We start from the raw sequence: 18,642 nt of genomic DNA on the forward strand, positions 1-18,642 counted from the left end.
GCGTTCGATTTTAATGTAAAATATTAGATAAAAAAAACAAAAAACAAAATATCATTACATTATCAGATTTGGTAAATAAATATTGAAATTGTAATAGTTAAAATTATGGCACGTCTTCGCTTACGGCCATATCACGTTGAAAACACCGGTTCTCGTCCGATCCCCGAAGTTAAGCAACGTAGAGCCTGGTCAGTACTTAGATGGGTGACCGCTTGGGAATACCAGGTGCTGTAAGCATTTCCCCTGACTTTTTGGAAAAACTCATAAAAATGCGTTCGATTTTAATGTAAAATATTAGATAAAAAAACAAAAAACAAAATATCATTACATTATCAGATTTGGTAAATAAATATTGAAATTGTAATAGTTAAAATTATGGCACGTCTTCGCTTACGGCCATATCACGTTGAAAACACCGGTTCTCGTCCGATCCCCGAAGTTAAGCAACGTAGAGCCTGGTCAGTACTTAGATGGGTGACCGCTTGGGAATACCAGGTGCTGTAAGCATTTCCCCTGAATTTTTGGAAAAACTCATAAAAATGCGTTCGATTTTAATGTAAAATATTAGATAAAAAAAACAAAAAAAAAATATCATTACATTATCAGATTTGGTAAATAAATATTGAAATTGTAATAGTTAAACTTATGGCACGTCTTCGCTTACGGCCATATCACGTTAAAAACACCGGTTCTCGTCCGATCCCCGAAGTTAAGCAACGTAGAGCCTGGTCAGTACTTAGATGGGTGACCGCTTGGGAATACCAGGTGCTGTAAGCATTTCCCCTGAATTTTTGGAGAAACTCATAAAAATGCGTTCGATTTTAATGTAAAATATTAGGTAAAAAAAACAAAAAACAAAATATCATTACATTATAAGATTTGGTAAATAAATATTGAAATTGTAATAGGTAAAATTATGGCACGTCTTCGCTTACGGCCATATCACGTTGAAAACACCGGTTCTCGTCCGATCCCCGAAGTTAAGCAACGTAGAGCCTGGTCAGTACTTAGATGGGTGACCGCTTGGGAATACCAGGTGCTGTAAGCATTTCCCCTGAATTTTTGGAAAAACTCATAAAAATGCGTTCGATTTTAATGTAAAATATTAGATAAAAAAACCAAAAAACAAAATATCATTACATTATCAGTTTTGGAAAATAAATATTGAAATTGTAATAGTTAAAATTATGGCACGTCTTCGCTTACGGCCATATCACGTTGAAAACACCGGTTCTCGTCCGATCCCCGAAGTTAAGCAACGTAGAGCCTGGTCAGTACTTAGATGGGTGACCGCTCGGGAATACCAGGTGCTGTAAGCATTTCCCCTGAATTTTTGGAAAAACTCATAAAAATGCGTTCGATTTTAATGTTATATATTAGATAAAAAAACAAAAAACAAAATATCATGGCATTATCAGATTTGGTAAATAAATATTGAAATTGTAATAGTTAAAATTATGGCACGTCTTCGCTTACGGCCATATCACGTTGAAAACACCGGTTCTCGTCCGATCCCCGAAGTTAAGCAACGTAGAGCCTGGTCAGTACTTAGATGGGTGACCGCTTGGGAATACCAGGTGCTGTAAGAATTTCCCCTAGATTTTTGGAAAAACTCATAAAAATGCGTTCGATTTTAATGTAAAATATTAGGTAAAAAAAACAAAAAACAAAATATCATTACATTATCAGATTTGGTAAATAAATATTGAAATTGTAATAGGTAAAATTATGGCACGTCTTCGCTTACGGCCATATCACGTTGAAAACACCGGTTCTCGTCCGATCCCCGAAGTTAAGCAACGTAGAGCCTGGTCAGTACTTAGATGGGTGACCGCTTGGGAATACCAGGTGCTGTAAGCATTTCCCCTGAATTTTTGGAAAAACTCATAAAAATGCGTTCGATTTTAATGTAAAATATTAGATAAAAAAACAAAAAACAAAATATCATTACATTATCAGATTTGGTAAATAAATATTGAAATTGTAATAGTTAAAATTATGGATGTCTTCGCTTACGGCCATATTAGGTTAAAAACACCGGTTCTCGTCCGATCCCCGAAGTTAAGCAACGTAGAGCCTGGTCAGTACTTAGATGGGTGACCCCTTGGGAATACCAGGTGCTGTAAGCATTTCCCCTGAATTTTTGGAAAAACTCATAAAAATGCGTTCGATTTTAATGTAAAATATTAGATAAAAAAACAAAAAACAAAATATCATTACATTATAAGATTTGGTAAATAAATATTGAAATTGTAATAGTTAAAATTATGGCACGTCTTCGCTTACGGCCATATCACGTTGAAAACACCGGTTCTCGTCCGATCCCCGAAGTTAAGCAACGTAGAGCCTGGTCAGTACTTAGATGGGTGACCGCTTGGGAATACCAGGTGCTGTAAGCATTTGCCCTGAATTTTTGGAAAAACTCATAAAAATGCGTTCGATTTTAATGTAAAATATTAGATAAAAAAACAAAAAACAAAATATCATTACATTATCAGATTTGGTAAATAAATATTAAAAATGTAATAGTTAAAATTATGGCACGTCTTGTCTTACGGCCATATCACGTTGAAAACACCGGTTCTCGTCCGATCCCCGAAGTTAAGCAACGTAGAGCCTGGTCAGTACTTAGATGGGTGACCGCTTGGGAATACCAGGTGCTGTAAGCATTTCCCCTGAATTTTTGGAAAAACTCATAAAAATGCGTTCGATTTTAATGTAAAATATTAGATAAAAAAACAAAAAACAAAATATCATTACATTATCAGATTTGGTAAATAAATATTGAAATTGTAATAGTTAAAATTATGGCACGTCTTCGCTTACGGCCATATTACGTTTAAAACACCGGTTCTCGTCCGATCCCCGAAGTTAAGCAACGTAGAGCCTGGTCAGTACTTAAATGGGTGACCGCTTGGGAATACCAGGTTCTGTAAGCATTTCCCCTCACTTTTTGGAAAAACTCATAAAAATGCGTTCGATTTTAATGTAAAATATTAGATAAAAAAACAAAATATCATTACATTATCAGATTTGGTAAATAAATATTGAAATTGTAATAGTTAAAATTATGGCACGTCTTCGCTTACGGCCATATCACGTTGAAAACACCGGTTCTCGTCCGATCCCCGAAGTTAAGCAACGTAGAGCCTGGTCAGTACTTAGATGGGTGACCGCTTGGGAATACCAGGTGCTGTAAGCATTTCCCCTGAATTTTTGGAAAAACTCATAAAAATGCGTTCGATTTTAATGTAAAATATTAGATAAAAAAACAAAAAACAAAATATCATTACATTATCAGATTTGGTAAATAAATATTGAAATTGTAATAGTTAAAATTATGGATGTCTTCGCTTACGGCCATATCACGTTGAAAACACCGGTTCTCGTCCGATCCCCGAAGTTAAGCAACGTAGAGCCTGGTCAGTACTTAGATGGGTGACCGCTTGGGAATACCAGGTGCTGTAAGCATTTCCCCTGAATTTTTGGAAAAACTCATAAAACTGCGTTCGAGTTTAATGTAAAATATTAGGTAAAAAAACAAAAAACAAAATATCATTACATTATCAGATTTGGTAAATAAATATTGAAATTGTAATAGTTAAAATTATGGCACGTCTTCGCTTACGGCCATATCACGTTGAAAACACCGGTTCTCGTCCGATCCCCGAAGTTAAGCAACGTAGAGCCTGGTCAGTACTTAGATGGGTGACCGCTTGGGAATACCAGGTTCTGTAAGCATTTCCCCTCACTTTTTGGAAAAACTCATAAAAATGCGTTCGATTTTAATGTAAAATATTAGATAAAAAAACAAAATATCATTACATTATCAGATTTGGTAAATAAATATTGAAATTGTAATAGTTAAAATTATGGCACGTCTTCGCTTACGGCCATATCACGTTGAAAACACCGGTTCTCGTCCGATCCCCGAAGTTAAGCAACGTAGAGCCTGGTCAGTACTTAGATGGGTGACCGCTTGGGAATACCAGGTGCTGTAAGCATTTCCCCTGAATTTTTGGAAAAACTCATAAAAATGCGTTAGATTTTAATGTAAAATATTAGATAAAAAAACAAAAAACAAAATATCATTACATTATCAGATTTGGTAAATAAATATTGAAATTGTAATAGTTAAAATTATGGCACGTCTTCGCTTACGGCCATATCATCTTGAAAACACCGGTTCTCGTCCGATCCCCGAAGTTAAGCAACGTAGAGCCTGGTCAGTACTTAGATGGGTGACCGCTTGGGAATACCAGGTGCTGTAAGCATTTCCCCTGACTTTTTGGAAAAACTCATAAAAATGCGTTCGATTTTAATGTAAAATATTAGATAAAAAAACAAAAAACAAAATATCATTACATTATCAGATTTGGTAAATAAATATTGAAATTGTAATAGTTAAAATTATGGCACGTCTTCGCTTACGGCCATATCACGTTGAAAACACCGGTTCTCGTCCGATCCCCGAAGTTAAGCAACGTAGAGCCTGGTCAGTACTTAGATGGGTGACCGCTTGGGAATACCAGGTGCTGTAAGCATTTCCCCTGAATTTTTGGAAAAACTCATAAAAATGCGTTAGATTTTAATGTAAAATATTAGATAAAAAAACAAAAAACAAAATATCATTACATTATCAGATTTGGTAAATAAATATTGAAATTGTAATAGTTAAAATTATGGCACGTCTTCGCTTACGGCCATATCATCTTGAAAACACCGGTTCTCGTCCGATCCCCGAAGTTAAGCAACGTAGAGCCTGGTCAGTACTTAGATGGGTGACCGCTTGGGAATACCAGGTGCTGTAAGCATTTCCCCTGACTTTTTGGAAAAACTCATAAAAATGCGTTCGATTTTAATGTAAAATATTAGATAAAAAAACAAAAAACAAAATATCATTACATTATCAGATTTGGTAAATAAATATTGAAATTGTAATAGTTAAAATTATGGCACGTCTTGTCTTACGGCCATATCACGTTGAAAACACCGGTTCTCGTCCGATCCCCGAAGTTAAGCAACGTAGAGCCTGGTCAGTACTTAGATGGGTGACCGCTTGGGAATACCAGGTGCTGTAAGCATTTCCCCTGAATTTTTGGAAAAACTCATAAAAATGCGTTCGATTTTAATGTAAAATATTAGATAAAAAAACAAAAAACAAAATATCATTACATTATCAGATTTGGAAAATAAATATTGAAATTGTAATAGTTAAAATTATGGCACGTCTTCGCTTACGGCCATATCACGTTGAAAACACCGGTTCTCGTCCGATCCCCGAAGTTAAGCAACGTAGAGCCTGGTCAGTACTTAGATGGGTGACCGCTTGGGAATACCAGGTGCTGTAAGCATTTCCCCTGACTTTTTGGAAAAACTCATAAAAATGCGTTCGATTTTAATGTAAAATATTAGATAAAAAAACAAAAAACAAAATATCATTACATTATAAGATTTGGTAAATAAATATTGAAATTGTAATAGTTAAAGTTATGGCAGGTCTTCGCTTACGGCCATATCACGTTGAAAACACCGGTTCTCGTCCGATCCCCGAAGTTAAGCAACGTAGAGCCTGGTCAGTACTTAGATGGGTGACCGCTTGGGAATACCAGGTGCTGTAAGAATTTCCCCTAGATTTTTGGAAAAACTCATAAAAATGCGTTCGATTTTAATGTAAAATATTAGGTAAAAAAAACAAAAAACAAAATATCATTACATTATCAGATTTGGTAAATAAATATTGAAATTGTAATAGTTAAAATTATGGCACGTCTTCGCTTACGGCCATATCACGTTGAAAACACCGGTTCTCGTCCGATCCCCGAAGTTAAGCAACGTAGAGCCTGGTCAGTACTTAGATGGGTGACCGCTTGGGAATACCAGGTGCTGTAAGCATTTCCCCTGAATTTTTGGAAAAACTCATAAAAATGCGTTCGATTTTAATGTAAAATATTAGGTAAAAAAAAAAAATAAAGTATCAATAAATTATCAGATTTGGTAAATAAATATTAAAATTGTAATAGTTAAAATTATGGCACGTCTTCGCTTACGGCCATATCACGTTGAAAACACCGGTTCTCGTCCGATCCCCGAAGTTAAGCAACGTAGAGCCTGGTCAGTACTTAGATGGGTGACCGCTTGGGAATACCAGGTGCTGTAAGCATTTCCCCTGACTTTTTGGAAAAACTCATAAAAATGCGTTCGATTTTAATGTAAAATATTAGATAAAAAAACAAAAAACAAAATATCATTACATTATCAGATTTGGTAAATAAATATTGAAATTGTAATAGTTAAAATTATGGCACGTCTTCGCTTACGGCCATATCACGTTGAAAACACCGGTTCTCGTCCGATCCCCGAAGTTAAGCAACGTAGAGCCTGGTCAGTACTTAGATGGGTGACCGCTTGGGAATACCAGGTGCTGTAAGCATTTCCCCTGAATTTTTTGAGAAACTCATAAAAATGCTTTCGATTTTAATGTAAAATATTAGGTAAAAAAAACAAAAAACAAAATATCATTACATTATCAGATTTGGTAAATAAATATTGAAATTGTAATAGTTAAAATTATGGCACGTCTTCGCTTACGGCCATATCACGTTGAAAACACCGGTTCTCGTCCGATCCCCGAAGTTAAGCAACGTAGAGCCTGGTCAGTACTTAGATGGGTGACCGCTTAGGAATACCAGGTGCTGTAAGCATTTCCCCTGACTTTTTGGAAAAACTCATAAAAATGCGTTCGATTTTAATGTAAAATATTAGATAAAAAAAACAAAAAACAAAATATCATTACATTATCAGATTTGGTAAATAAATATTGAAATTGTAATAGTTAAAATTATGGCACGTCTTCGCTTACGGCCATATCACGTTGAAAACACCGGTTCTCGTCCGATCCCCGAAGTTAAGCAACGTAGAGCCTGGTCAGTACTTAGATGGGTGACCGCTTGGGAATACCAGGTGCTGTAAGCATTTCCCCTGACTTTTTGGAAAAACTCATAAAAATGCGTTCGATTTTAATGTAAAATATTAGATAAAAAAACAAAAAACAAAATATCATTACATTATCAGATTTGGTAAATAAATATTGAAATTGTAATAGTTAAAATTATGGCACGTCTTCGCTTACGGCCATATCACGTTGAAAACACCGGTTCTCGTCCGATCCCCAGAATTAAGCAACGTAGAGCCTGGTCAGTACTTAGATGGGTGACCGCTTGGGAATACCAGGTGCTGTAAGCATTTCCCCTGAATTTTTGGAAAAACTCATAAAAATGCGTTCGATTTTAATGTAAAATATTAGATAAAAAAACAAAAAACAAAATATCATTACATTATCAGATTTGGTAAATAAATATTGAAATTGTAATAGTTAAAATTATGGCACGTCTTCGCTTACGGCCATATCACGTTGAAAACACCGGTTCTCGTCCGATCCCCGAAGTTAAGCAACGTAGAGCCTGGTCAGTACTTAGATGGGTGACCGCTTGGGAATACCAGGTGCTGTAAGCATTTCCCCTGAATTTTTGGAAAAACTCATAAAAATGCGTTCGATTTTAATGTAAAATATTAGATAAAAAAAACAAAAAACAAAATATCATTACATTATCAGATTTGGTAAATAAATATTGAAATTGTAATAGTTAAACTTATGGCACGTCTTCGCTTACGGCCATATCACGTTGAAAACACCGGTTCTCGTCCGATCCCCGAAGTTAAGCAACGTAGAGCCTGGTCAGTACTTAGATGGGTGACCGCTTGGGAATACCAGGTGCTGTAAGCATTTCCCCTGAATTTTTGGAGAAACTCATAAAAATGCGTTCGATTTTAATGTAAAATATTAGGTAAAAAAAAACAAAAAATAAAATATCATTACATTATCAGATTTGGTAAATAAATATTGAAATTGTAATAGGTAAAATTATGGCACGTCTTCGCTTACGGCCATATCACGTTGAAAACACCGGTTCTCGTCCGATCCCCGAAGTTAAGCAACGTAGAGCCTGGTCAGTACTTAGATGGGTGACCGCTTGGGAATACCAGGTGCTGTAAGCATTTCCCCTGACTTTTTGGAAAAACTCATAAAAATGCGTTCGATTTTAATGTAAAATATTAGATAAAAAAACAAAAAACAAAATATCATTACATTATCAGATTTGGTAAATAAATATTGAAATTGTAATAGTTAAAATTATGGCACGTCTTCGCTTACGGCCATATCACGTTGAAAACACCGGTTCTCGTCCGATCCCCAGAATTAAGCAACGTAGAGCCTGGTCAGTACTTAGATGGGTGACCGCTTGGGAATACCAGGTGCTGTAAGCATTTCCCCTGACTTTTTGGAAAAACTCATAAAAATGCGTTCGATTTTAATGTAAAATATTAGATAAAAAAACAAAAAACAAAATATCATTACATTATCAGATTTGGTAAATAAATATTGAAATTGTAATAGTTAAAATTATGGCACGTCTTCGCTTACGGCCATATCACGTTGAAAACACCGGTTCTCGTCCGATCCCCGAAGTTAAGCAACGTAGAGCCTGGTCAGTACTTAGATGGTGACCGCTTGGGAATACCAGGTGCTGTAAGCATTTCCCCTGACTTTATGGAAAAACTCATAAAAATGCGTTCGATTTTAATGTAAAATATTAGATAAAAAAAACAAAAAACAAAATATCATTACATTATCAGATTTGGTAAATAAATATTGAAATTGTAATAGTTAAAATTATGGCACGTCTTCGCTTACGGCCATATCACGTTGAAAACACCGGTTCTCGTCCGATCCCCGAAGTTAAGCAACGTAGAGCCTGGTCAGTACTTAGATGGGTGACCGCTTGGGAATACCAGGTGCTGTAAGCATTTCCCCTGACTTTTTGGAAAAACTCATAAAAATGCGTTCGATTTTAATGTAAAATATTAGATAAAAAAACAAAAAACAAAATATCATTACATTATCAGATTTGGTAAATAAATATTGAAATTGTAATAGTTAAAATTATGGCACGTCTTCGCTTACGGCCATATCACGTTGAAAACACCGGTTCTCGTCCGATCCCCGAAGTTAAGCAACGTAGAGCCTGGTCAGTACTTAGATGGGTGACCGCTTGGGAATACCAGGTGCTGTAAGCATTTCCCCTGAATTTTTGGAAAAACTCATAAAAATGCGTTCGATTTTAATGTAAAATATTAGATAAAAAAAACAAAAAAAAAATATCATTACATTATCAGATTTGGTAAATAAATATTGAAATTGTAATAGTTAAACTTATGGCACGTCTTCGCTTACGGCCATATCACGTTAAAAACACCGGTTCTCGTCCGATCCCCGAAGTTAAGCAACGTAGAGCCTGGTCAGTACTTAGATGGGTGACCGCTTGGGAATACCAGGTGCTGTAAGCATTTCCCCTGAATTTTTGGAGAAACTCATAAAAATGCGTTCGATTTTAATGTAAAATATTAGGTAAAAAAAACAAAAAACAAAATATCATTACATTATAAGATTTGGTAAATAAATATTGAAATTGTAATAGGTAAAATTATGGCACGTCTTCGCTTACGGCCATATCACGTTGAAAACACCGGTTCTCGTCCGATCCCCGAAGTTAAGCAACGTAGAGCCTGGTCAGTACTTAGATGGGTGACCGCTTGGGAATACCAGGTGCTGTAAGCATTTCCCCTGAATTTTTGGAAAAACTCATAAAAATGCGTTCGATTTTAATGTAAAATATTAGATAAAAAAACCAAAAAACAAAATATCATTACATTATCAGTTTTGGAAAATAAATATTGAAATTGTAATAGTTAAAATTATGGCACGTCTTCGCTTACGGCCATATCACGTTGAAAACACCGGTTCTCGTCCGATCCCCGAAGTTAAGCAACGTAGAGCCTGGTCAGTACTTAGATGGGTGACCGCTCGGGAATACCAGGTGCTGTAAGCATTTCCCCTGAATTTTTGGAAAAACTCATAAAAATGCGTTCGATTTTAATGTTATATATTAGATAAAAAAACAAAAAACAAAATATCATGGCATTATCAGATTTGGTAAATAAATATTGAAATTGTAATAGTTAAAATTATGGCACGTCTTCGCTTACGGCCATATCACGTTGAAAACACCGGTTCTCGTCCGATCCCCGAAGTTAAGCAACGTAGAGCCTGGTCAGTACTTAGATGGGTGACCGCTTGGGAATACCAGGTGCTGTAAGAATTTCCCCTAGATTTTTGGAAAAACTCATAAAAATGCGTTCGATTTTAATGTAAAATATTAGGTAAAAAAAACAAAAAACAAAATATCATTACATTATCAGATTTGGTAAATAAATATTGAAATTGTAATAGGTAAAATTATGGCACGTCTTCGCTTACGGCCATATCACGTTGAAAACACCGGTTCTCGTCCGATCCCCGAAGTTAAGCAACGTAGAGCCTGGTCAGTACTTAGATGGGTGACCGCTTGGGAATACCAGGTGCTGTAAGCATTTCCCCTGAATTTTTGGAAAAACTCATAAAAATGCGTTCGATTTTAATGTAAAATATTAGGTAAAAAAAAAAAATAAAGTATCAATAAATTATCAGATTTGGTAAATAAATATTAAAATTGTAATAGTTAAAATTATGGCACGTCTTCGCTTACGGCCATATCACGTTGAAAACACCGGTTCTCGTCCGATCCCCGAAGTTAAGCAACGTAGAGCCTGGTCAGTACTTAGATGGGTGACCGCTTGGGAATACCAGGTGCTGTAAGCATTTCCCCTGACTTTTTGGAAAAACTCATAAAAATGCGTTCGATTTTAATGTAAAATATTAGATAAAAAAACAAAAAACAAAATATCATTACATTATCAGATTTGGTAAATAAATATTGAAATTGTAATAGTTAAAATTATGGCACGTCTTCGCTTACGGCCATATCACGTTGAAAACACCGGTTCTCGTCCGATCCCCGAAGTTAAGCAACGTAGAGCCTGGTCAGTACTTAGATGGGTGACCGCTTGGGAATACCAGGTGCTGTAAGCATTTCCCCTGAATTTTTTGAGAAACTCATAAAAATGCTTTCGATTTTAATGTAAAATATTAGGTAAAAAAAACAAAAAACAAAATATCATTACATTATCAGATTTGGTAAATAAATATTGAAATTGTAATAGTTAAAATTATGGCACGTCTTCGCTTACGGCCATATCACGTTGAAAACACCGGTTCTCGTCCGATCCCCGAAGTTAAGCAACGTAGAGCCTGGTCAGTACTTAGATGGGTGACCGCTTAGGAATACCAGGTGCTGTAAGCATTTCCCATGACTTTTTGGAAAAACTCATAAAAATGCGTTCGATTTTAATGTAAAATATTAGATAAAAAAAACAAAAAACAAAATATCATTACATTATCAGATTTGGTAAATAAATATTGAAATTGTAATAGTTAAAATTATGGCACGTCTTCGCTTACGGCCATATCACGTTGAAAACACCGGTTCTCGTCCGATCCCCGAAGTTAAGCAACGTAGAGCCTGGTCAGTACTTAGATGGGTGACCGCTTGGGAATACCAGGTGCTGTAAGCATTTCCCCTGAATTTTTGGAAAAACTCATAAAAATGCGTTCGATTTTAATGTAAAATATTAGATAAAAAAACAAAAAACAAAATATCATTACATTATCAGTTTTGGAAAATAAATATTGAAATTGTAATAGTTAAAATTATGGCACGTCTTCGCTTACGGCCATATCACGTTGAAAACACCGGTTCTCGTCCGATCCCCCGAAGTTAAGCAACGTAGAGCCTGGTCAGTACTTAGATGGGTGACCGCTTGGGAATACCAGGTGCTGTAAGCATTTCCCCTGAATTTTTGGAGAAACTCATAAAAATGCGTTCGATTTTAATGTAAAATATTAGGTAAAAAAACAAAAAACAAAATATCATTACATTATCAGATTTGGTAAATAAATATTGAAATTGTAATAGTTAAAATTATGGCACGTCTTCGCTTACGGCCATATCACGTTGAAAACACCGGTTCTCGTCCGATCCCCGAAGTTAAGCAACGTAGAGCCTGCTCAGTACTTAGATGGGTGACCGCTTGGGAACACCAGGTGCTGTAAGCATTTCCCCTGAATTTTTGGAAAAACTCATAAAAATGCGTTCGATTTTAATGTAAAATATTAGATAAAAAAAACAAAAAACAAAATATCATTACATTATCAGATTTGGAAAATAAATATTGAAATTGTAATAGTTAAAATTATGGCACGTCGTCGCTTACGGCCATATCACGTTGAAAACACCGGTTCTCGTCCGATCTCCGAAGTCAAGCAACGTAGAGCCTGGTCAGTACTTAGATGGGTGACCGCTTGGGAATACCAGGTACTGTAAGCATTTCCCCTGAATTTTTGGAAAAACTCATAAAAATGCGTTCGATTTTAATGTAAAATATTAGATAAAAAAACCAAAAAACAAAATATCATTACATTATCAGATTTGGAAAATAAATATTGAAATTGTAATAGTTAAAATTATGGCACGTCGTCGCTTACGGCCATATCACGTTGAAAACACCGGTTCTCGTCCGATCTCCGAAGTCAAGCAACGTAGAGCCTGGTCAGTACTTAGATGGGTGACCGCTTGGGAATACCAGGTGCTGTAAGCATTTCCCCTGAATTTTGTGAAAAACTCATAAAAATGCGTTCGATTTTAATGTAAAATATTAGGTAAAAAAAACAAAAAACAAAATATCATTACATTATCAGATTTGATAAATAAATATTGAAATTGTAATAGTTAAAATTATGGCACGTCTTCGCTTACGGCCATATCACGTTGAAAACACCGGTTCTCGTCCGATCCCCGAAGTTAAGCAACGTAGAGCCTGGTCAGTACTTAGATGGGTGACCGCTTGGGAATACTAGGTGCTGTAAGCATTTCCCCTGACTTTTTGGAAAAACTCATAAAAATGCGTTCGATTTTAATGTAAAATATTAGATAAAAAAACAAAAAACAAAATATCATTACATTATCAGATTTGATAAATAAATATTGAAATTGTAATAGTTAAAATTATGGCACGTCTTCACTTACGGCCATATCACGTTGAAAACACCGGTTCTCGTCCGATCCCCCGAAGTTAAGCAACGTAGAGCCTGGTCAGTACTTAGCTGGGTTACCGCTTGGGAATACCAGGTGCTGTAAGCATTTCCCCTTACTTTTTGGAAAAACTCATAAAAATGCGTTCGATTTTAATGTAAAATATTAGATAAAAAAACAAAAAACAAAATTTCATTACATTATCAGATTTGGTAAATAAATATTGAAATTGTAATAGTTAAAATTATGGCACGTCTTCGCTTACGGCCATATCACGTTGTAAAACACCGGTTCTCGTCCGATCCCCGAAGTTAAGCAACGTAGAGCCTGGTCAGTACTTAGATGGGTGACCGCTTGGGAATACCAGGTGCTGTAAGCATTTCCCCTTACTTTTTGGAAAAACTCATAAAAATGCGTTCGATTTTAATGTAAAATATTAGATAAAAAAACAAAAAACAAAATATCATTACATTATCAGATTTGATAAATAAATATTGAAATTGTAATAGTTAAAATTATGGCACGTCTTCACTTACGGCCATATCACGTTGAAAACACCGGTTCTCGTCCGATCCCCGAAGTTAAGCAACGTAGAGCCTGGTCAGTACTTAGCTGGGTGACCGCTTGGGAATACCAGGTGCTGTAAGCATTTCCCCTTACTTTTTGGAAAAACTCATAAAAATGCGTTCGATTTTAATGTAAAATATTAGATAAAAAAACAAAAAACAAAATATCATTACATTATCAGATTTGGTAAATAAATATTGAAATTGTAATAGTTAAAATTATGGCACGTCTTCGCTTACGGCCATATCACGTTGAAAACACCGGTTCTCGTCCGATCCCCGAAGTTAAGCAACGTAGAGCCTGGTCAGTACTTAGATGGGTGACCGCTTGGGAATACCAGGTGCTGTAAGCATTTCCCCTGAATTTTTGGAAAACTCATAAAAATGCGTTCGATTTTAATGTAAAATATTAGATAAAAAGCAAAAAAACAAAATATCATTACATTATCAGATTTGGGTAAATAAATATTGAAATTGTAATAGTTAAAATTATGGCACGTCTTCGCTTACGGCCATATCACGTTGAAAACACCGGTTCTCGTCCGATCCCCGAAGTTAAGCAACGTAGAGCCTGGTCAGTACTTAGATGGGTGACCGCTTGGGAATACCAGGTGCTGTAAGCATTTTCCCTGAAATTTTTGAAAAACTCATAAAAATGCGTTCGACTTTAATGTAAAATATTAGATACAAAAACAAAAAACAAAATATCATTACATTATCAGATTTGGTAAATAAATATTGAAATTGTAATAGTTAAAATTATGGCACGTCTTCGCTTACGGCCATATCACGTTGAAAACACCGGTTCTCGTCCGATCCCCGAAGTTAAGCAACGTAGAGCCTGGTCAGTACTTAGATGGGTGACCGCTTGGGAATACCAGGTGCTGTAAGCATTTCCCCTGAATTTTTGGAAAAACTCATAAAAATGCGTTCGGTTTTAATGTAAAATATTAGATAAAAAACAAAAAACAAAATATCATTACATTATCAGATTTGGTAAATAAATATTGAAATTGTAATTGTTAAAATTATGGCACGTCTTCGCTTACGGCCATATAACGTTGAAAACACCCGTTCTCGTCCGATCCCCGAAGTTAAGCAACGTAGAGCCTGGTCAGTACTTAGATGGGTGACCGCTTGGGAATACCAGGTGCTGTAAGCATTTCCCCTGAATTTTTGGAAAAACTCATAAAAATGCGTTCGATTTTAATGTAAAATATTAGATAAAAAAACAAAAAACAAAATATCATTACATTATCAGATTTGGTAAATAAATATTGAAATTGTAATAGTTAAAATTATGGCACGTCTTCGCTTACGGCCATATCACGTTGAAAACACCGGTTCTCGTCCGATCCCTGAAGTTAAGCAACGTAGAGCCTGGTCAGTACTTAGATGGGTGACCGCTTGGGAATACCAGGTGCTGTAAGCATTGCCCCTGAATTTTTGGAAAGACTCATAAAAATGCGTTCGATTTTAATGTAAAATATTAGGTAAAAAAAACAAAAAACAAAATATCATTGCATTATCAGATTTGGTAAATAAATATCGAAATTGTAATAGTTAAAATTATGGCACGTCTTCGCTTACGGCCATATCACGTTGAAAACACCGGTTCTCGTCCGATCCCCGAAGTTAAGCAACGTAGAGCCTGGTCAGTACTTAGATGGGTGACCGCTTGGGAATACCAGGTGCTGTAAGCATTTCCCCTGAATTTTTGGAAAAACTCATAAAAATGCGTTCGATTTTAATGTAAAATATTAGATAAAAAAACAAAATATCATTACATTATCAGATTTGGTAAATAAATATTGAAATTGTAATAGTTAAAATTATGGCACGTCTTCGCTTACGGCCATATCACGTTGAAAACACCGGTTCTCGTCCGATCCCCGAAGTTAAGCAACGTAGAGCCTGGTCAGTACTTAGATGGGTGACCGCTTGGGAATACCAGGTGCTGTAAGCATTTCCCCTGAATTTTTGGAAAAACTCATAAAAATGCGTTCGGTTTTAATGTAAAATATTAGATAAAAAAAACAAAATATCATTACATTATCAGATTTGGAAAATTAATATTGAAATTGTAATAGTTAAAATTATGGCACGTCTTCGCTTACGGCCATATCACGTTGAAAACACCGGTTCTCGTCCGATCCCCGAAGTTAAGCAACGTAGAGCCTGGTCAGTACTTAGATGGGTTACCGCTTGGGAATACCAGGTGCTGTAAGCATTTCCCCTGAATTTTTGGAAAAACTCATAAAAATGCGTTCGATTTTAATGTAAAATATTAGATAAAAAAACAAAAAACAAAATATCATTACATTATCAGATTTGGTAAATAAATATCGAAATTGTAATAGTTAAAATTATGGCACGTCTTCGCTTACGGCCATATCACGTTGAAAACACCGGTTCTCGTCCGATCCCCGAAGTTAAGCAACGTAGAGCCTGGTCAGTACTTAGATGGGTGACCGCTTGGGAATACCAGGTGCTGTAAGCATTTCCCCTGGCTTTTTGGAAAAACTCATAAAAATGCGTTCGATTTTAATGTAAAATATTAGATAAAAAAACAAAAAAAAAATATCATTACATTATCAGATTTGGTAAATAAATATTGAAATTGTAATAGTTAAAATTATGGCACGTCTTCGTTTACGGCCATATCACGTTGAAAACACCGGTTCTCGTCCGATCCCCGAAGTCAAGCAACGTAGAGCCTGGTCAGTACTTAGATGGGTGACCGCTTGGGAATACCAGGTGCTGTAAGCATTTCCCCTGAATTTTTGGAAAAACTCATAAAAATGCGTTCGATTTTAATGTAAAATATTAGATAAAAAAACAAAAAACAAAATATCATTACATTATCAGATTTGGTAAATAAATATTGAAATTGTAATAGTTAAAATTATGGCACGTCTTCGCTTACGGCCATATCACGTTGAAAACACCGGTTCTCGTCCGATCCCCGAAGTCAAGCAACGTAGAGCCTGGTCAGTACTTAGATGGGTGACCGCTTGGGAATACCAGGTGCTGTAAGCATTGCCCCTGAATTTTTGGAAAAACTCATAAAAATGCGTTCGATTTTAATGTAAAATATTAGGTAAAAAAACCAAAAAACAAAATATCATTACATTATCAGATTTGATAAATAAATATTGAAATTGTAATAGGTAAAATTATGGCACGTCTTCGCTTACGGCCATATCACGTTGAAAACACCGGTTCTCGTCCGATCCCCGAAGTTAAGCAACGTAGAGCCTGGTCAGTACTTAGATGGGTGACCGCTTGGGAATACCAGGTGCTGTAAGCATTTCCCCTGACTTTTTGGAAAAACTCATAAAAATGCGTTCGATTTTAATGTAAAATATTAGATAAAAAAACAAAAAACAAAATATCATTACATTATCAGATTTGGTAAATAAATATTGAAATTGTAATAGTTAAAATTATGGCACGTCTTCGCTTACGGCCATATCACGTTGAAAACACCGGTTCTCGTCCGATCCCCGAAGTTAAGCAACGTAGAGCCTGGTCAGTACTTAGATGGGTGACCGCTTGGGAATACCAGGTGCTGTAAGCATTTCCCCTGAATTTTTGGAAAAACTCATAAAAAGGCGTTCGATTTTAATGTAAAATATTAGATAAAAAAACAAACAACAAAATATCATTACATTATCAGATTTGGTAAATAAATATTGAAATTGTAATAGTTAAAATTATGGCACGTCTTCGCTTACGGCCATATCACGTTGAAAACACCGGTTCTCGTCCGATCCCCGAAGTTAAGCAACGTAGAGCCTGGTCAGTACTTAGATGGGTGACCGCTTGGGAATACCAGGTGCTGTAAGCATTTCCCCTGAATTTTTGGAAAAACTCATAAAAATGCGTTCGGTTTTAATGTAAAATATTAGATACAAAAACAAAAAACAAAATATCATTACATTATCAGATTTGGTAAATAAATATTGAAATTGTAATAGTTAAAATTATGGCACGTCTTCGCTTACGGCCATATCACGTTGAAAACACCGGTTCTCGTCCGATCCCCGAAGTCAAGCAACGTAGAGCCTGGTCAGTACTTAGATGGGTGACCGCTTGGGAATACCAGGTGCTGTAAGCATTGCCCCTGAATTGTTGGAAAAACTCATAAAAATGCGTTCGATTTTAATGTAAAATATTAGGTAAAAAAAACAAAAAACAAAATATCATTACATTATCAGATTTGATAAATAAATATTGAAATTGTAATAGTGAAAATTATGGCACGTCTTCGCTTACGGCCATATCACGTTGAAAACACCGGTTCTCGTCCGATCCCCGAAGTTAAGCAACGTAGAGCCTGGTCAGTACTTAGATGGGTGACCGCTTGGGAATACCAGGTGCTGTAAGCATTTCCCCTGACTTTTTGGAAAAACTCATAAAAATGCGTTCGATTTTAATGTAAAATATTAGATAAAAAAACAAAAAACAAAATATCATTACATTATCAGATTTGGTAAATAAATATTGAAATTGTAATAGTTAAAATTATGGCACGTCTTCGCTTACGGCCATATCACGTTGAAAACACCGGTTCTCGTCCGATCCCTGAAGTTAAGCAACGTAGAGCCTGGTCAGTATTTAGATGGGTGACCGCTTGGGAATACCAGGTGCTGTAAGCATTTCCCCTGAATTTTTGGAAAAACTCATAAAAATGCGTTCGATTTTAATGTAAAATATTAGGTAAAAAAAACAAAAAACAAAATATCATTGCATTATCAGATTTGGTAAATAAATATCGAAATTGTAATAGTTAAAATTATGGCACGTCTTCGCTTACGGCCATATCACGTTGAAAACACCGGTTCTCGTCCGATCCCCGAAGTTAAGCAACGTAGAGCCTGGTCAGCACTTAGATGGGTGACCGCTTGGGAATACCAGGTGCTGTAAGCATTTCCCCTGAATTTTTGGAAAAACTCATAAAAATGCGTTCGATTTTAATGTAAAAT

At 35.7% G+C, this 18,642-nt stretch overlaps 69 non-coding genes across 69 annotated transcripts; all 69 read left to right on the forward strand.

The window, feature by feature from the left end:
- The first annotated feature begins 118 nt into the window (after positions 1 to 118).
- On the forward strand, positions 119 to 237 carry LOC145298509 (5S ribosomal RNA). Its single transcript, XR_013870791.1, has one exon. It is a non-coding gene; the product is annotated as a 5S ribosomal RNA (ribosomal RNA).
- Positions 238 to 388: 151 nt separating this feature from the next.
- On the forward strand, positions 389 to 507 carry LOC145298510 (5S ribosomal RNA). Its single transcript, XR_013870792.1, has one exon. It is a non-coding gene; the product is annotated as a 5S ribosomal RNA (ribosomal RNA).
- A 151-nt stretch (positions 508 to 658) lies between these two features.
- Positions 659 to 777, forward strand: LOC145300115 (5S ribosomal RNA). Its single transcript, XR_013872351.1, has one exon. It is a non-coding gene; the product is annotated as a 5S ribosomal RNA (ribosomal RNA).
- A 152-nt stretch (positions 778 to 929) lies between these two features.
- Positions 930 to 1,048, forward strand: LOC145298512 (5S ribosomal RNA). Its single transcript, XR_013870794.1, has one exon. It is a non-coding gene; the product is annotated as a 5S ribosomal RNA (ribosomal RNA).
- Positions 1,049 to 1,200: 152 nt separating this feature from the next.
- Positions 1,201 to 1,319, forward strand: LOC145299481 (5S ribosomal RNA). The gene has a single exon (XR_013871736.1). It is a non-coding gene; the product is annotated as a 5S ribosomal RNA (ribosomal RNA).
- A 151-nt stretch (positions 1,320 to 1,470) lies between these two features.
- On the forward strand, positions 1,471 to 1,589 carry LOC145300096 (5S ribosomal RNA). Its single transcript, XR_013872331.1, has one exon. It is a non-coding gene; the product is annotated as a 5S ribosomal RNA (ribosomal RNA).
- A 152-nt stretch (positions 1,590 to 1,741) lies between these two features.
- On the forward strand, positions 1,742 to 1,860 carry LOC145298513 (5S ribosomal RNA). Its single transcript, XR_013870795.1, has one exon. It is a non-coding gene; the product is annotated as a 5S ribosomal RNA (ribosomal RNA).
- Positions 1,861 to 2,010: 150 nt separating this feature from the next.
- On the forward strand, positions 2,011 to 2,129 carry LOC145301203 (5S ribosomal RNA). Its single transcript, XR_013873404.1, has one exon. It is a non-coding gene; the product is annotated as a 5S ribosomal RNA (ribosomal RNA).
- A 151-nt stretch (positions 2,130 to 2,280) lies between these two features.
- LOC145298514 (5S ribosomal RNA) lies at positions 2,281 to 2,399 on the forward strand. Its single transcript, XR_013870796.1, has one exon. It is a non-coding gene; the product is annotated as a 5S ribosomal RNA (ribosomal RNA).
- A 151-nt stretch (positions 2,400 to 2,550) lies between these two features.
- Positions 2,551 to 2,669, forward strand: LOC145299752 (5S ribosomal RNA). The gene has a single exon (XR_013871999.1). It is a non-coding gene; the product is annotated as a 5S ribosomal RNA (ribosomal RNA).
- Positions 2,670 to 2,820: 151 nt separating this feature from the next.
- Positions 2,821 to 2,939, forward strand: LOC145301200 (5S ribosomal RNA). The gene has a single exon (XR_013873401.1). It is a non-coding gene; the product is annotated as a 5S ribosomal RNA (ribosomal RNA).
- Positions 2,940 to 3,083: 144 nt separating this feature from the next.
- LOC145298515 (5S ribosomal RNA) lies at positions 3,084 to 3,202 on the forward strand. The gene has a single exon (XR_013870797.1). It is a non-coding gene; the product is annotated as a 5S ribosomal RNA (ribosomal RNA).
- A 150-nt stretch (positions 3,203 to 3,352) lies between these two features.
- LOC145298516 (5S ribosomal RNA) lies at positions 3,353 to 3,471 on the forward strand. Its single transcript, XR_013870798.1, has one exon. It is a non-coding gene; the product is annotated as a 5S ribosomal RNA (ribosomal RNA).
- A 151-nt stretch (positions 3,472 to 3,622) lies between these two features.
- Positions 3,623 to 3,741, forward strand: LOC145300344 (5S ribosomal RNA). Its single transcript, XR_013872571.1, has one exon. It is a non-coding gene; the product is annotated as a 5S ribosomal RNA (ribosomal RNA).
- Positions 3,742 to 3,885: 144 nt separating this feature from the next.
- On the forward strand, positions 3,886 to 4,004 carry LOC145298517 (5S ribosomal RNA). Its single transcript, XR_013870799.1, has one exon. It is a non-coding gene; the product is annotated as a 5S ribosomal RNA (ribosomal RNA).
- A 151-nt stretch (positions 4,005 to 4,155) lies between these two features.
- LOC145300667 (5S ribosomal RNA) lies at positions 4,156 to 4,274 on the forward strand. Its single transcript, XR_013872881.1, has one exon. It is a non-coding gene; the product is annotated as a 5S ribosomal RNA (ribosomal RNA).
- A 151-nt stretch (positions 4,275 to 4,425) lies between these two features.
- On the forward strand, positions 4,426 to 4,544 carry LOC145298518 (5S ribosomal RNA). The gene has a single exon (XR_013870800.1). It is a non-coding gene; the product is annotated as a 5S ribosomal RNA (ribosomal RNA).
- Positions 4,545 to 4,695: 151 nt separating this feature from the next.
- On the forward strand, positions 4,696 to 4,814 carry LOC145300668 (5S ribosomal RNA). The gene has a single exon (XR_013872882.1). It is a non-coding gene; the product is annotated as a 5S ribosomal RNA (ribosomal RNA).
- Positions 4,815 to 4,965: 151 nt separating this feature from the next.
- Positions 4,966 to 5,084, forward strand: LOC145299753 (5S ribosomal RNA). Its single transcript, XR_013872000.1, has one exon. It is a non-coding gene; the product is annotated as a 5S ribosomal RNA (ribosomal RNA).
- A 151-nt stretch (positions 5,085 to 5,235) lies between these two features.
- Positions 5,236 to 5,354, forward strand: LOC145298519 (5S ribosomal RNA). The gene has a single exon (XR_013870801.1). It is a non-coding gene; the product is annotated as a 5S ribosomal RNA (ribosomal RNA).
- Positions 5,355 to 5,505: 151 nt separating this feature from the next.
- On the forward strand, positions 5,506 to 5,624 carry LOC145300098 (5S ribosomal RNA). Its single transcript, XR_013872333.1, has one exon. It is a non-coding gene; the product is annotated as a 5S ribosomal RNA (ribosomal RNA).
- Positions 5,625 to 5,776: 152 nt separating this feature from the next.
- On the forward strand, positions 5,777 to 5,895 carry LOC145298520 (5S ribosomal RNA). The gene has a single exon (XR_013870802.1). It is a non-coding gene; the product is annotated as a 5S ribosomal RNA (ribosomal RNA).
- A 149-nt stretch (positions 5,896 to 6,044) lies between these two features.
- Positions 6,045 to 6,163, forward strand: LOC145298522 (5S ribosomal RNA). Its single transcript, XR_013870803.1, has one exon. It is a non-coding gene; the product is annotated as a 5S ribosomal RNA (ribosomal RNA).
- Positions 6,164 to 6,314: 151 nt separating this feature from the next.
- LOC145298524 (5S ribosomal RNA) lies at positions 6,315 to 6,433 on the forward strand. Its single transcript, XR_013870805.1, has one exon. It is a non-coding gene; the product is annotated as a 5S ribosomal RNA (ribosomal RNA).
- Positions 6,434 to 6,585: 152 nt separating this feature from the next.
- LOC145299728 (5S ribosomal RNA) lies at positions 6,586 to 6,704 on the forward strand. Its single transcript, XR_013871976.1, has one exon. It is a non-coding gene; the product is annotated as a 5S ribosomal RNA (ribosomal RNA).
- A 152-nt stretch (positions 6,705 to 6,856) lies between these two features.
- LOC145298525 (5S ribosomal RNA) lies at positions 6,857 to 6,975 on the forward strand. The gene has a single exon (XR_013870806.1). It is a non-coding gene; the product is annotated as a 5S ribosomal RNA (ribosomal RNA).
- Positions 6,976 to 7,126: 151 nt separating this feature from the next.
- Positions 7,127 to 7,245, forward strand: LOC145301135 (5S ribosomal RNA). The gene has a single exon (XR_013873336.1). It is a non-coding gene; the product is annotated as a 5S ribosomal RNA (ribosomal RNA).
- A 151-nt stretch (positions 7,246 to 7,396) lies between these two features.
- LOC145298526 (5S ribosomal RNA) lies at positions 7,397 to 7,515 on the forward strand. The gene has a single exon (XR_013870807.1). It is a non-coding gene; the product is annotated as a 5S ribosomal RNA (ribosomal RNA).
- Positions 7,516 to 7,667: 152 nt separating this feature from the next.
- Positions 7,668 to 7,786, forward strand: LOC145298527 (5S ribosomal RNA). Its single transcript, XR_013870808.1, has one exon. It is a non-coding gene; the product is annotated as a 5S ribosomal RNA (ribosomal RNA).
- Positions 7,787 to 7,939: 153 nt separating this feature from the next.
- Positions 7,940 to 8,058, forward strand: LOC145298528 (5S ribosomal RNA). Its single transcript, XR_013870809.1, has one exon. It is a non-coding gene; the product is annotated as a 5S ribosomal RNA (ribosomal RNA).
- Positions 8,059 to 8,209: 151 nt separating this feature from the next.
- Positions 8,210 to 8,328, forward strand: LOC145301136 (5S ribosomal RNA). Its single transcript, XR_013873337.1, has one exon. It is a non-coding gene; the product is annotated as a 5S ribosomal RNA (ribosomal RNA).
- Positions 8,329 to 8,479: 151 nt separating this feature from the next.
- On the forward strand, positions 8,480 to 8,597 carry LOC145300791 (5S ribosomal RNA). Its single transcript, XR_013873002.1, has one exon. It is a non-coding gene; the product is annotated as a 5S ribosomal RNA (ribosomal RNA).
- A 152-nt stretch (positions 8,598 to 8,749) lies between these two features.
- LOC145298529 (5S ribosomal RNA) lies at positions 8,750 to 8,868 on the forward strand. The gene has a single exon (XR_013870810.1). It is a non-coding gene; the product is annotated as a 5S ribosomal RNA (ribosomal RNA).
- Positions 8,869 to 9,019: 151 nt separating this feature from the next.
- On the forward strand, positions 9,020 to 9,138 carry LOC145298530 (5S ribosomal RNA). Its single transcript, XR_013870811.1, has one exon. It is a non-coding gene; the product is annotated as a 5S ribosomal RNA (ribosomal RNA).
- A 151-nt stretch (positions 9,139 to 9,289) lies between these two features.
- On the forward strand, positions 9,290 to 9,408 carry LOC145300116 (5S ribosomal RNA). Its single transcript, XR_013872352.1, has one exon. It is a non-coding gene; the product is annotated as a 5S ribosomal RNA (ribosomal RNA).
- Positions 9,409 to 9,560: 152 nt separating this feature from the next.
- On the forward strand, positions 9,561 to 9,679 carry LOC145298531 (5S ribosomal RNA). Its single transcript, XR_013870812.1, has one exon. It is a non-coding gene; the product is annotated as a 5S ribosomal RNA (ribosomal RNA).
- Positions 9,680 to 9,831: 152 nt separating this feature from the next.
- LOC145299482 (5S ribosomal RNA) lies at positions 9,832 to 9,950 on the forward strand. Its single transcript, XR_013871737.1, has one exon. It is a non-coding gene; the product is annotated as a 5S ribosomal RNA (ribosomal RNA).
- Positions 9,951 to 10,101: 151 nt separating this feature from the next.
- On the forward strand, positions 10,102 to 10,220 carry LOC145300099 (5S ribosomal RNA). Its single transcript, XR_013872334.1, has one exon. It is a non-coding gene; the product is annotated as a 5S ribosomal RNA (ribosomal RNA).
- A 152-nt stretch (positions 10,221 to 10,372) lies between these two features.
- Positions 10,373 to 10,491, forward strand: LOC145298532 (5S ribosomal RNA). Its single transcript, XR_013870813.1, has one exon. It is a non-coding gene; the product is annotated as a 5S ribosomal RNA (ribosomal RNA).
- A 149-nt stretch (positions 10,492 to 10,640) lies between these two features.
- Positions 10,641 to 10,759, forward strand: LOC145298533 (5S ribosomal RNA). Its single transcript, XR_013870814.1, has one exon. It is a non-coding gene; the product is annotated as a 5S ribosomal RNA (ribosomal RNA).
- Positions 10,760 to 10,910: 151 nt separating this feature from the next.
- LOC145298535 (5S ribosomal RNA) lies at positions 10,911 to 11,029 on the forward strand. The gene has a single exon (XR_013870816.1). It is a non-coding gene; the product is annotated as a 5S ribosomal RNA (ribosomal RNA).
- A 152-nt stretch (positions 11,030 to 11,181) lies between these two features.
- Positions 11,182 to 11,300, forward strand: LOC145299730 (5S ribosomal RNA). Its single transcript, XR_013871977.1, has one exon. It is a non-coding gene; the product is annotated as a 5S ribosomal RNA (ribosomal RNA).
- Positions 11,301 to 11,452: 152 nt separating this feature from the next.
- LOC145298536 (5S ribosomal RNA) lies at positions 11,453 to 11,571 on the forward strand. Its single transcript, XR_013870817.1, has one exon. It is a non-coding gene; the product is annotated as a 5S ribosomal RNA (ribosomal RNA).
- Positions 11,572 to 11,722: 151 nt separating this feature from the next.
- On the forward strand, positions 11,723 to 11,842 carry LOC145300561 (5S ribosomal RNA). Its single transcript, XR_013872776.1, has one exon. It is a non-coding gene; the product is annotated as a 5S ribosomal RNA (ribosomal RNA).
- A 151-nt stretch (positions 11,843 to 11,993) lies between these two features.
- LOC145300296 (5S ribosomal RNA) lies at positions 11,994 to 12,112 on the forward strand. Its single transcript, XR_013872526.1, has one exon. It is a non-coding gene; the product is annotated as a 5S ribosomal RNA (ribosomal RNA).
- Positions 12,113 to 12,264: 152 nt separating this feature from the next.
- On the forward strand, positions 12,265 to 12,383 carry LOC145300222 (5S ribosomal RNA). Its single transcript, XR_013872455.1, has one exon. It is a non-coding gene; the product is annotated as a 5S ribosomal RNA (ribosomal RNA).
- A 152-nt stretch (positions 12,384 to 12,535) lies between these two features.
- On the forward strand, positions 12,536 to 12,654 carry LOC145299476 (5S ribosomal RNA). The gene has a single exon (XR_013871731.1). It is a non-coding gene; the product is annotated as a 5S ribosomal RNA (ribosomal RNA).
- Positions 12,655 to 12,806: 152 nt separating this feature from the next.
- On the forward strand, positions 12,807 to 12,925 carry LOC145299877 (5S ribosomal RNA). The gene has a single exon (XR_013872119.1). It is a non-coding gene; the product is annotated as a 5S ribosomal RNA (ribosomal RNA).
- A 151-nt stretch (positions 12,926 to 13,076) lies between these two features.
- Positions 13,077 to 13,196, forward strand: LOC145301243 (5S ribosomal RNA). Its single transcript, XR_013873443.1, has one exon. It is a non-coding gene; the product is annotated as a 5S ribosomal RNA (ribosomal RNA).
- A 151-nt stretch (positions 13,197 to 13,347) lies between these two features.
- LOC145300521 (5S ribosomal RNA) lies at positions 13,348 to 13,467 on the forward strand. The gene has a single exon (XR_013872738.1). It is a non-coding gene; the product is annotated as a 5S ribosomal RNA (ribosomal RNA).
- A 151-nt stretch (positions 13,468 to 13,618) lies between these two features.
- Positions 13,619 to 13,737, forward strand: LOC145300329 (5S ribosomal RNA). The gene has a single exon (XR_013872557.1). It is a non-coding gene; the product is annotated as a 5S ribosomal RNA (ribosomal RNA).
- A 151-nt stretch (positions 13,738 to 13,888) lies between these two features.
- On the forward strand, positions 13,889 to 14,007 carry LOC145298537 (5S ribosomal RNA). Its single transcript, XR_013870818.1, has one exon. It is a non-coding gene; the product is annotated as a 5S ribosomal RNA (ribosomal RNA).
- Positions 14,008 to 14,158: 151 nt separating this feature from the next.
- On the forward strand, positions 14,159 to 14,277 carry LOC145298538 (5S ribosomal RNA). The gene has a single exon (XR_013870819.1). It is a non-coding gene; the product is annotated as a 5S ribosomal RNA (ribosomal RNA).
- A 151-nt stretch (positions 14,278 to 14,428) lies between these two features.
- Positions 14,429 to 14,547, forward strand: LOC145298539 (5S ribosomal RNA). Its single transcript, XR_013870820.1, has one exon. It is a non-coding gene; the product is annotated as a 5S ribosomal RNA (ribosomal RNA).
- A 150-nt stretch (positions 14,548 to 14,697) lies between these two features.
- On the forward strand, positions 14,698 to 14,816 carry LOC145301206 (5S ribosomal RNA). Its single transcript, XR_013873407.1, has one exon. It is a non-coding gene; the product is annotated as a 5S ribosomal RNA (ribosomal RNA).
- Positions 14,817 to 14,967: 151 nt separating this feature from the next.
- LOC145299837 (5S ribosomal RNA) lies at positions 14,968 to 15,086 on the forward strand. The gene has a single exon (XR_013872081.1). It is a non-coding gene; the product is annotated as a 5S ribosomal RNA (ribosomal RNA).
- A 152-nt stretch (positions 15,087 to 15,238) lies between these two features.
- On the forward strand, positions 15,239 to 15,357 carry LOC145298540 (5S ribosomal RNA). The gene has a single exon (XR_013870821.1). It is a non-coding gene; the product is annotated as a 5S ribosomal RNA (ribosomal RNA).
- Positions 15,358 to 15,501: 144 nt separating this feature from the next.
- Positions 15,502 to 15,620, forward strand: LOC145298541 (5S ribosomal RNA). The gene has a single exon (XR_013870822.1). It is a non-coding gene; the product is annotated as a 5S ribosomal RNA (ribosomal RNA).
- Positions 15,621 to 15,765: 145 nt separating this feature from the next.
- On the forward strand, positions 15,766 to 15,884 carry LOC145299586 (5S ribosomal RNA). The gene has a single exon (XR_013871838.1). It is a non-coding gene; the product is annotated as a 5S ribosomal RNA (ribosomal RNA).
- A 151-nt stretch (positions 15,885 to 16,035) lies between these two features.
- LOC145298542 (5S ribosomal RNA) lies at positions 16,036 to 16,154 on the forward strand. The gene has a single exon (XR_013870823.1). It is a non-coding gene; the product is annotated as a 5S ribosomal RNA (ribosomal RNA).
- Positions 16,155 to 16,304: 150 nt separating this feature from the next.
- LOC145300144 (5S ribosomal RNA) lies at positions 16,305 to 16,423 on the forward strand. Its single transcript, XR_013872381.1, has one exon. It is a non-coding gene; the product is annotated as a 5S ribosomal RNA (ribosomal RNA).
- Positions 16,424 to 16,574: 151 nt separating this feature from the next.
- On the forward strand, positions 16,575 to 16,693 carry LOC145299690 (5S ribosomal RNA). Its single transcript, XR_013871939.1, has one exon. It is a non-coding gene; the product is annotated as a 5S ribosomal RNA (ribosomal RNA).
- Positions 16,694 to 16,845: 152 nt separating this feature from the next.
- LOC145298543 (5S ribosomal RNA) lies at positions 16,846 to 16,964 on the forward strand. Its single transcript, XR_013870824.1, has one exon. It is a non-coding gene; the product is annotated as a 5S ribosomal RNA (ribosomal RNA).
- A 151-nt stretch (positions 16,965 to 17,115) lies between these two features.
- Positions 17,116 to 17,234, forward strand: LOC145298544 (5S ribosomal RNA). The gene has a single exon (XR_013870825.1). It is a non-coding gene; the product is annotated as a 5S ribosomal RNA (ribosomal RNA).
- Positions 17,235 to 17,385: 151 nt separating this feature from the next.
- Positions 17,386 to 17,504, forward strand: LOC145298546 (5S ribosomal RNA). The gene has a single exon (XR_013870827.1). It is a non-coding gene; the product is annotated as a 5S ribosomal RNA (ribosomal RNA).
- A 151-nt stretch (positions 17,505 to 17,655) lies between these two features.
- Positions 17,656 to 17,774, forward strand: LOC145299691 (5S ribosomal RNA). The gene has a single exon (XR_013871940.1). It is a non-coding gene; the product is annotated as a 5S ribosomal RNA (ribosomal RNA).
- A 152-nt stretch (positions 17,775 to 17,926) lies between these two features.
- Positions 17,927 to 18,045, forward strand: LOC145298548 (5S ribosomal RNA). Its single transcript, XR_013870828.1, has one exon. It is a non-coding gene; the product is annotated as a 5S ribosomal RNA (ribosomal RNA).
- A 151-nt stretch (positions 18,046 to 18,196) lies between these two features.
- Positions 18,197 to 18,315, forward strand: LOC145300633 (5S ribosomal RNA). Its single transcript, XR_013872847.1, has one exon. It is a non-coding gene; the product is annotated as a 5S ribosomal RNA (ribosomal RNA).
- A 152-nt stretch (positions 18,316 to 18,467) lies between these two features.
- On the forward strand, positions 18,468 to 18,586 carry LOC145300639 (5S ribosomal RNA). Its single transcript, XR_013872853.1, has one exon. It is a non-coding gene; the product is annotated as a 5S ribosomal RNA (ribosomal RNA).
- The last annotated feature ends 56 nt before the right edge of the window (positions 18,587 to 18,642 follow it).

This window comes from Euprymna scolopes, chromosome 18 (genome assembly GCF_053919585.1).
Source record: "Euprymna scolopes isolate OS-2025 chromosome 18, ASM5391958v1, whole genome shotgun sequence".
Classification (NCBI taxonomy): Eukaryota; Metazoa; Mollusca; class Cephalopoda; order Sepiida; family Sepiolidae; genus Euprymna; species Euprymna scolopes.